At 29.6% G+C, this 10,485-nt stretch overlaps 1 long non-coding RNA gene across 1 annotated transcript; it reads left to right on the forward strand.

Moving 5' to 3' along the window:
* Positions 1-1,031: 1,031 nt before the first annotated feature.
* On the forward strand, positions 1,032-2,465 carry LOC146720106 (uncharacterized). Its single transcript, XR_014926216.1, has 4 exons — positions 1,032-1,477; positions 1,568-1,627; positions 2,247-2,295; positions 2,378-2,465. It is a non-coding gene; the product is annotated as an uncharacterized LOC146720106 (long non-coding RNA).
* The last annotated feature ends 8,020 nt before the right edge of the window (positions 2,466-10,485 follow it).

The following is a 10,485-nucleotide window of genomic DNA, read 5'->3' on the forward strand; positions in this document are numbered from 1 at the left end:
TATTATTAGCGCACAAGATAGAGTGAATTGGTAAAGTTAAATGTAGTAATATATTCGACCGTAATATTTACAAATATTTCGTCAACGGGAGAAAAGCAAGAACAATTGATTTTATCGGGGAAGAAGACGAGTGGGCGAGTTTTATTGAGACAAGTGTAAATTTTACGAACGTGGTAACAGGATAGACGTTTTCTTTCAACTTGTCATTAAATTGATTGACCTGCTTTGTGAGACTTTGTGGGTGTATCTTGTCTCGACATCTACATCGTTGAAAATTTCATCGTTATTATTCTGACGATGGATCGGATCACGAGCACGCGCGTTGGCAATTATTACCCCAGAGACTGAATCGTTTGCGATGATGCCTATTAATTTTTGTGAAAAAAAAACCCATATGAAAAATTACAACACTTTCGAAAATACGTATTTTTATGTGTGATTCTCTCGAATTCTATCTTATTCATTATAGGATGATTCCGGATGATTCTAAATAAATTTTAGGGAATGATTCTTTGGAGAAAATAAAAGGGAAGGTTTTTTACATAAATATATACTTGAATGTCACTTTCTGAAGAGTTACACTTCTTTGATCAAAAATGTAAAAATTAGGTTTTTTTTCAAATTTTGGACAAATTAAAAAAATAAATTTGGTGGACATTTTGTTTGCACAGTTTTTTTTATTTTAAAATTTAAAAGAAGTTAAATTTTAAAATAAAAAAACTGTGCAAACAAAATGTCCACCAAATTAATTTTTTAAATTTGTCCAAAATTTGAAAAAAAAACCTAATTTTTACATTTTTAATGATAAAGAAGAATAACTCGAAAATAGCATCATGCTATGTATAATAGTATATTTTATATTTTTTCTTGAAAATTATAGATTTTACGAAAAAAATAAAAATATATGAATATATATATATATATATATATATATATATAAAATACAGGAGGATTAAAACAATATTAATAAATACTTTTTTACTGTGAAAAAAATTCACCAAATTTTATTTTTTGAACTTGTCCATTTTTCTCCCGACTGCTGCCAACCGTAGGTTGGCGAAAAGAGAGGAAGTATGCGTTTCATCGAGCCCGGATCGGTCGTGACCTTAATTCTCGATAACTACTGCATAGTTTTATATCAACTTTGGAACATAAGTTTCTTATTAATCAAGGAAGGTTTAAAGCGTATTATTATCGTTATTTATTCTATTAATAAAAAGTGAAAAATGAGTATTATTTCGTCAATACGGTCTCTCATTGGCTGCTGTGTGAACCTAAGAGGAAAAATGATTCACCAATGAGATTCGTTGTAGTATCCGGATAGGGAATGTTGGTGACATTGGTATATACATCTCGAAGTAATAATGACGGGACTGATAGGATAGGTTAGCTGTCACCTGTTGCGTGTTATTGTCAACAACAATATTAAGTGAAGTGTATTATTATGGATATATCTCAAGAAGATATAAATAAAGGAGTAAGTTTCTTCTTTTATATTTATTGTTTTTTTCTTTATTTAGGATATTGTTAATTATTATTTATTTATTGTTTCTTTATTTATATGTAGGAAGAAGATACTCGCTTGGAGATATCTGAAGAAGAAAACATTATTAATAATAGAAAACGAGTAAGTCTTGTTATTAATAATTAATAAAAATATATAATATAATTAATAATATAATTAATCTGTTGTAGTCATAACATGGTTATATGAATTTATATTTGTCTGCGTAGCCACTTATTTGCTATTAAATTTGCTACGTAGCCACATTGCTATAAATATCCACATATATAATTGTATAAATGTATATAGTTATTTTTTCTCTTATTTGTATATTATATAATAATTATATAATTAATTAAAAATATGTATACAAATATATTTATAGTTATACAAAGATATTAGCGCACCAATAATTATGGCAATGCAGACAAATATATTAACTTACATAGCCAATTATCTACTACAAAAGATTATTCACATATGTAATAATAATTAAGGCTATACAAATATATAAACTTACTTGTGATTACATAATGTATAAACTTATATAACCATAAGAAAGTTAATATATTTGTCGAAGCCATAATTATAATTGCGTACAAGTTTACGTATTTGATATAAGATATTGTTGTCATCTGTCTTTGTCATCTGTCTCTCTCTATCTATCAATCTATCTATCTAGCTATTTTTTTTTATTTATCTCTCTATTTATATTATATTATATTAATTAAAAAAATTGTAGCAGAAAAATATTTGGAAAGAATATAGAACATTGCAGTCACATGGTGAGTGTATGTGTCTTTATTATTATTATTATTATATTATATACATTGTAATATATATATTACATAATAAAAACTTTTACATGTGTAGGATGAAGAAGCAGAGAGACAAAAGAATGAAGAAACAGCATAAGAACAGCAATAAATTAGAAAATAAATAAAAAAAAAAATAATAAAAAAATTAGAAAATAAAAAATAAAAAATAAAAAACAATTAAAAAAAAAATAAAAAATAAAAAACAATTAGAAAATAAATAATAAAAATAAATTAGAAAAAAAAATTAGAAAATAAAAAATAAATTAGAAAATAAAAAAATTAGAAAATAATAAAATTTTTTACAAAAAAAAAACTCCCGACTGCTGCCAACAAAGTTTTAATGTTTAAATTAGAAAATAAATAAAAAAAAAATAATAAAAAAATTAGAAAATAAAAAATAAAAAACAATTAGAAATAAATAAAAAATAAAAAACAAAATTAAAGTAAAAAACAAAACAAAAATTAAAAATAATAAAAAAACAAAAAAATTATAAGTATAAAAAATAAGCTTGTAAAAGTTGGAAATAATCACACATAAATAAAGTCTGTTGTTTATTATATAATTTTTCTTATTTAAATTTATTGTTATCATACATATTTAGCGCTATATAATTTACAAAAATTTCAGATTTTTGAATTCAAAAATTTTTTTTAATTATAATTATTATTAATTCTACAATTTACAAGAGCAGTCGGGAGACGCCGCGCTAAATTTGAGACATATACGCACGCGCACGTTTTATGTAATAAATAGACACAAACACAAATATCGATACTCAACGGACGTACTCACACACTCATACACATGTACGCGCACGAAGTCACGCGCGCACGTACGCACATATGTACGCACTCATGCGAGCAAACACGCGCATACGAACATATGAATACCCGCATTCATACACATACTGACATGCACTCACATACGCACACACGCATATGTATACTGACGCTGCGGAACACACACTTAGCGCGGCGTCTCCCGACTGCTCTTGTAAATTGTAGAATTAATAATAATTATAATTAAAAAAAATTTTTGAATTCAAAAATCTGAAATTTTTGTAAATTATATAGCGCTAAATATGTATGATAACAATAAATTTAAATAAGAAAAATTATATAATAAACAACAGACTTTATTTATGTGTGATTATTTCCAACTTTTACAAGCTTATTTTTTATACTTATAATTTTTTTGTTTTTTTATTATTTTTAATTTTTGTTTTGTTTTTTACTTTAATTTTGTTTTTTATTTTTTATTTATTTCTAATTGTTTTTTATTTTTTATTTTTTATTTTCTAATTTTTTTATTATTTTTTTTTTTATTTATTTTCTAATTTAAACATTAAAACTTTGTTGGCAGCAGTCGGGAGTTTTTTTTTTGTAAAAAATTTTTACTTCCCTCTTTGGAGAGATATAGAAATATACATTCACATAAAAGACCCCTCTTAATTATGGGCAGAAAAATCATTTCCTAAAATTTTTCGCCCTTATTTAGAATCACTCTGTATATGGTTTACCTACGTGTTATTTCAAACCGTTCCACGTAATTCAGGGAGGGCTCATTAAAATCGCGGAGAAGAGAGAGAGAGAGCTCTCCAAGATGAATAAAAATCGCCGGAATTCTCGGTTGCGAACGCGAACCAAGTTGCACGTTGTTGAATACGTCGGATAATTCGCGCGTCGCGCATAATTCATCGACGATGAAATACACGTCGGAGAGGCATATCTTTTCTTCTTCCCTCCTTTCTCCCTCTTTCTCGATAAAAAAAGAAGAGGAAGAAGTAGCGGGCAACTTCTCAGGGGTGGTTGACACTCGAGATGCTCCATTTCTTGGCTAGGTTTTCTACGTCGACGAGCCTCGTTAAACTCCCATTGGGCCCGTTCTGGCTTCCGGAACGGCGCAGAAGTAACGCAGTTCGCATGTAGTACGATCACTTTCTCTCTCTCTTTTTCCTTCTTTCTATTACTTTGTTTTTTTTTCTCGCTCTCGGTAGGCGACGCATCTCACATGTAAGCATGTTTTTCAGTCGTTACGATCCACTTCGGACCTGGCAAAGTTGCAGCCGCGTTGCTCGTAAGGACAGCTCTTTCTCTCGCGTACGAGCTGCGACTACCCCTCATTTTGCATTTCGCTGTTTTACTGCGTGAAAGTTGACACATTAGTCAGAAGCATTTGGACACCGGCAATTATTTATGATATGATACATTAGTCAGAGAACCCGACCGGGGCTCCGGGAATTATTCGTCGTACGACATAATTTTGTGCAATTAGAGTTGCTACTTTTCCCAGCCATTAATCTGTCTAGTGAGATCCGTATTTTTTATATATGCGTCTTTAGTAACAACATTTTGATAATACTTATCAAAATGTTGGGGTTAAAGAAATTAGTTTTGTTGACTCCGTTCAAAAAATGTAAGTAAAAAAAGCAAAAGCACACCTAGAAAAAATAAATAAGTATATAAAAAATAAAAAGTAGGTAATAAATAAAATATTTGTTAAAATTAAAAAAACAAATAAAGTACAAATAGAATCAGAAGTTTCATCACGTCCTCGTTGATCCTGAATAAAAGCTAAGCATGAAACAAAAAATATTAATTAAGTAATTTTTGTAGAAACCCGCCCCATTAGCGACATCAGGATCCGCTAGTACTTCCTGGATATTTGAGAAATACATTTAATTGTTAAAAAAAGAAGAAAATAGGCTCGAGTGTCAAGAAAAAGGTTTATTATATCATAATAAAAAAGAATTATATAAAAAACAGACATTAAAATAATTTTCGAGAATAATAGATTTGTATTCTTCGCCAGAGAGAATTTAAAAAATAATAAGGAAATTAATGATTAGTTCGACCATACTAGCTCTTATTAATAATTCGTCTTTACTGGCTCTTATTATTAATTCGTCTTTATTAGATATAAAGTACACTACGTTTCGACCTTAAATTTAGGTCCTTTTCAAGTGTTAAAACAATTCTAATAAGCCACATTAAGATATCATAATTCATATCTCTATATGTTAAGCGCTATGAACTTTAACATGTCGCTAAGACATTCTGTCAACTACATATCTAATAAAGACGAATTATTAATAAGAGCCAGTATGGTCGAACTAATCATTAATTTCCTTATTATTTTCGAGAATGTTCTCTGATTGCTTGATTAATCGATTGCTAAACTACAGCGACGAGAATAATCGGTTGCTAAGCAACATTAGATGGCCAATACTCCACCATGTTACAACATACACATTACCCTATCGTAATTTAATATCGCTAGTTTTCTTGTTGATTAAAACTTCGATAATGGCCACGGTGTCAACGATACTCACTCTCATCGCGGCAGCCAACTCCGATATTCGCCAAAGTTTCGATACTGATGTAATATCGCGACATTAAACTACATTTCACTCCCTCCCTTTAGTTAACTGTGTTCCGATTGAATTTACGTTCGTACAAATTCGCATGCACGCACGCTTATAATACGCGTATATATCGATTCACCAAGTAAATACCTTTGAAATTATTTCACATGAGAATAGCTGTTAAATCAAGGTTTGAGAAGAATTATTTTCGGAATCTTCCAATTTAATAGGTGTTGTTCGATAGATGTTTTACCGTGAAAAAGAATGTCTCAAACTACGATATGTTGCGATCAATAATTTTCGCGATATCGATGTTTCAAAATTTTTATATTTTTTAAACACAATTTTATATATTGAGATTTCAAAATTTTTTGCAAAAAGGCATTTTCATAGAAATTTTTTATTAAATTTTTTTATATAAAACATCTAATTTCAATTTAGAAATAAGTTTGGGTTAGATTAGGTTTAGGTTATGGAATTTCTCGTTAGGTTAGGTTAGAATTTTTCGAAGTGAGGGGAAAACTTTTCCTTCACCCATGCTTTCATTTTATATACATTTCACATATACGTATATATTAAATTTTATTACATCAAATAATATTCTTTTTTAAATGCACATATATCATCAATTGCTGCGGCGAAACTATTTTGCTGTTATTGTGAATTTTGAAAATTGATATCTCGAAACCTAAAAATCGTAGCGCATTATATAATTTGGCGGCATTCTTCTTCGATAAAAAATCCTATGAAAATAATATGTCAAATTGATTGGTCCCAGCAATAACATTCTTGCCCAGGTATTATTACTCGTTTGCGACTAAACATTCCCGTCGTTTATTCATATTTCAATGAACAAAATGTAAATAATTTGATACCCGCGCGTTTAGATATATTTATCGCTTTTACTTTGCGATTTCGCGTAAATGCGTTCAATATCGGCATTGGAAAAATGGGGGAGAGCAAGAGAAGAAAACGGAAAGAGAAAATACATTTCGACTCGTGCATAAAACTCATAGCTGGAAATTGTGTTTTATATCAATATTATGTCAGCACGCATCGTATAATAATGTATATTCCCCGAGTGCTGTAATGAATATTGGAATTTCCGCGAATGTATCGGCACGATCATGCAACGCATATATTTTGCTTTTTTCCGCGTATTACGGAAACATTATTTTTCCTCACGCGCCGTCCACGAATATTTCTTACAATTTTCCGCATACATAACTCTGGACGACTCTATATCGGCGACTATAGTTGTTATCGCGAAACACAGTGTTTTGTGTTTTCCTCGCAAAAACACAGTGAAAAAAATACAAAAAATGCGTTCTTATTACGTCATAATTTACACAAAATGTTTATGTAAAAGTTACATTTTCTGCATCTGACAATAAGCACGATTGTGGATACCTTGAGCAATATATTGAATAATTGATATCTTGATTAGCGATGGGATTAAGTATCTTACATTTAGATTCGAATTTGCATGATTTCCAACTCTCTATGATTACTTTGAAAAACATTATTTTTAAGTAGATGCAAATCTGGACAAGATTGATTCAAACACTCTATAAAAACCTCTAAAAACAAGAGCAGTATTTCCAATATTTGAATCTGAATCAAGTGTGTTCAAATCTTTTATGAGTACTTAGTATCTTCTCAGACAGCACCAAGTCCAAAATTGGCACATAAGATATACCATTAAGAAACCTTTAAGACAATTTTAAAAAATCTTATGATATGATATTCAAAAGACTTAAAGATATCTTGAAGATATATTATGCGCCAATTTTGGACTTGGTGCTGTCTGGGTTTATTGAATACTCTTAGGGTTACAAAATTATATATTTATTTATATATTTCTTAAATATAGTTAACTAACATCTCTTATAAACTATATAATTATAACACTGAATTCTACATCTTAATATAGTATACCTTATATTTTTAAAAACATGATTACTTACTTGGAAGTACCACTCTTGTATTTTCAGGTAGCACATGTCCAAAATTGGTGCATAAGGTATCATTAAGAAATCTTTAAATATCTTTAAGATATTTTTAAGAAATCTCACGATATGATATCCCAAAGACATTTTAAAAACATCTTAAAGATGTCTTATGCACCAATTTTATATATGGTGCTGTCTGGGTTGCTTAGAAAAAGCTCGAATCTATCTTGTTGGGTTAAAATCTATTTAAAAATGTTTTTTTTTTCGATATAATCCTAAAAAATTTGAAACCAAGCAAAGAAATTTGAACCTACTTGACGATTAATTCCATCACTAATTATTGGATTTAACTCGGATTTATTGAAGTTGACTCTCTTCCTAACCTCAATCATTCATTGTGAAAAATGCACACAGTGTATGTACATATTGTACACACATGCATACGTACATACAGCGTGAGAAAAAAATAGCGACTGACATTATGCTAGCCGTACAGGAGAACATCAAATACACATATCAAGTATATCTAGTGCAAAGTTTGCGAGAGGTTTGCGATGCTTGAAATGTGACGCCGCCACGCGTCACTCATTGGCCAACTGGCGCAAATTGGTATCGACGCGTCCCGGTAATTTCCCCAGGGGCGTTAACCTATGACTTACGAGGTGGTAATACTACATGAAATCCTGACGAAGAGAATCCCGCCGTTCTTCCGTCACGTACGATAATTTACATCTTCCACGTGTCGTCGTCTCTGCTATAATGCATGCACTGGCGAAAGAGAAAGAGAAATATATGTACACATAAAAGTAAAAAAGTAACTAAAGAATGTACATTGTCATGTTTGAACACAGTTGAAAAATGTATGTTAAAAACAGATATAACATATTCCAAACGGTCCTCAGAAACTTTTGTGTTAATTTAACAGAATATGGATATGTTAAATGGAGACACGAATACTGTGTTAATATGTTAACACAAAATAAATGTAAACCTTCAAACAATTTAAAATAAATTTTGCATGAAATTAACATACTTTTAATGTAAACTAAAAATATGTTGATTTTAGATTTTATTATCCCCACTTATATCATAAAATAAAAAAATCATTTTTTCTATAAATTTTAACAGATAAACTTTGTCACTAATAAAACAGAACATATTTATTGTGTAAAATTAAAAATAGATGTATGTTGTGTTATTTTTACATCTTTTTCAATTGTCTTAATAATTTATTACCATTTAAGTTCAATTAACACAACAGCAATATGTCAAATTAAACACAAAAATTTTAACAGGAACTTTTTAACAAGAAAACACAAATTTCTCTTACTGTGAAATTTTTACATCTGCGACTCTAAAAAATTTTATTTTTCTTTTCTTACAATATTTTTATGATTCCGCGGAACATTTAGATTAAAGAAAGAGAACTTCGATTTAGAAGTTTTATATATTACAAGATCCGTTTTGTTGTGTATACTAAAATAGAATAAAACAGTGCTAATAATAGTGTTCTTTTGATTCTTCTAATCCTTTTCTTATTTTCCTTACCAAACTTATCTCCCAGTAATTATTTTATGAAAATAATACTATCTCTCTCGAGCGCAAAGCATCTCTCTCTCTCTCTCAGTTCGTCAGTGGAAATAATTATTTAACAATGTATGCCACTGGAAATTAATTTCTTATGTCGCAAGGCGCGGATGAAAATTATCGTGGTGCAACATGGTGTGACATGTGCGCCATGCAGACGTATAAACGTTGCACCCCTTGTGAAAGGGTCCTGTTGCCGTTCTCTGCTCTAGCTCCCGGCAGTCGTGTTCTGCTTACTCACAGATTTACCACCCGAGATGGCATATCCACTTATCGGATTGTCTACCTTGTAACAGCCCGGCAATACCATCGCTCAAAGCAATGTTACGTCCGAATCTGTAATATTCACTTACGGAACATATCTAAATGTGTTTCCGTTTGGCACCTCCGTCCCTCTTAAATCGATAACACTTCCATGTCGACTATAGCTGATAGTCGCGTATAAAAAAGTGTGAGATTCATCTCCAGTGGTCACCTTCAAAGACCTATGGCCCGTGTTTGCACATATTTTTTGGCCCGACTGCTTCTTACGTCTTTATCCCGAAAGCATTTCGAATATTCATATAAAGAAACAAATTCTTTGGATATTGATCGAAAAAATTTCTAACGTGTATAACATTTGTTGATTTAACCGATTACATAGACTTAAAACTAGCGATGAAGGGAGAAATGTTATCGATTAAATGTCTTACAAGTAGGTTCGAATGTATTTGCATGGTTTTGAATTTTCTATGATTACTTGAAAAAACAGAACTTTCAGTAGAATCTGAACGAGGTTTAAATTCTCTATAAATACCTTTATAAGTAAATTAAAATTTAAAAAAGTAGTATTTAATACTGATTTGATAATACTCGTGAGTTTTTAAATTGTATCTCTAACAATAAAATTAAAAAATTGTAATAAAAATTGTTTTATTTTCTATAAAGTTCTATTAAAGTTCTCAGCCTGCAAAAAATATATCTATAAGATTATTATATTTATAATTCTTATTATTATTATATTTATAATCATAAATTCTGTTCAAAACTTTAACAAAAAACATTCGAACTTAAATCAAGTATGTTAGAATCTTTTATGAGTATTTATGAGAATTCACATTGTATATATTTATATAATATATATGTATATCTGTATGTGTAGTAAGTATCGTAAATAGATTTTCTATCTTATTATTATAGATTGAGTAATAATACTTGTAAATGATTTGATTTATTATAAATAGAAAGTACTTTTAAGTATTATTTCGAGCATAAGTACT

Source organism: Nylanderia fulva, unplaced genomic scaffold, assembly GCF_048542155.1.
Source record: "Nylanderia fulva isolate GAGA-0341 unplaced genomic scaffold, ASM4854215v1 Scaffold78, whole genome shotgun sequence".
Lineage (NCBI taxonomy): Eukaryota > Metazoa > Arthropoda > Insecta > Hymenoptera > Formicidae > Nylanderia > Nylanderia fulva.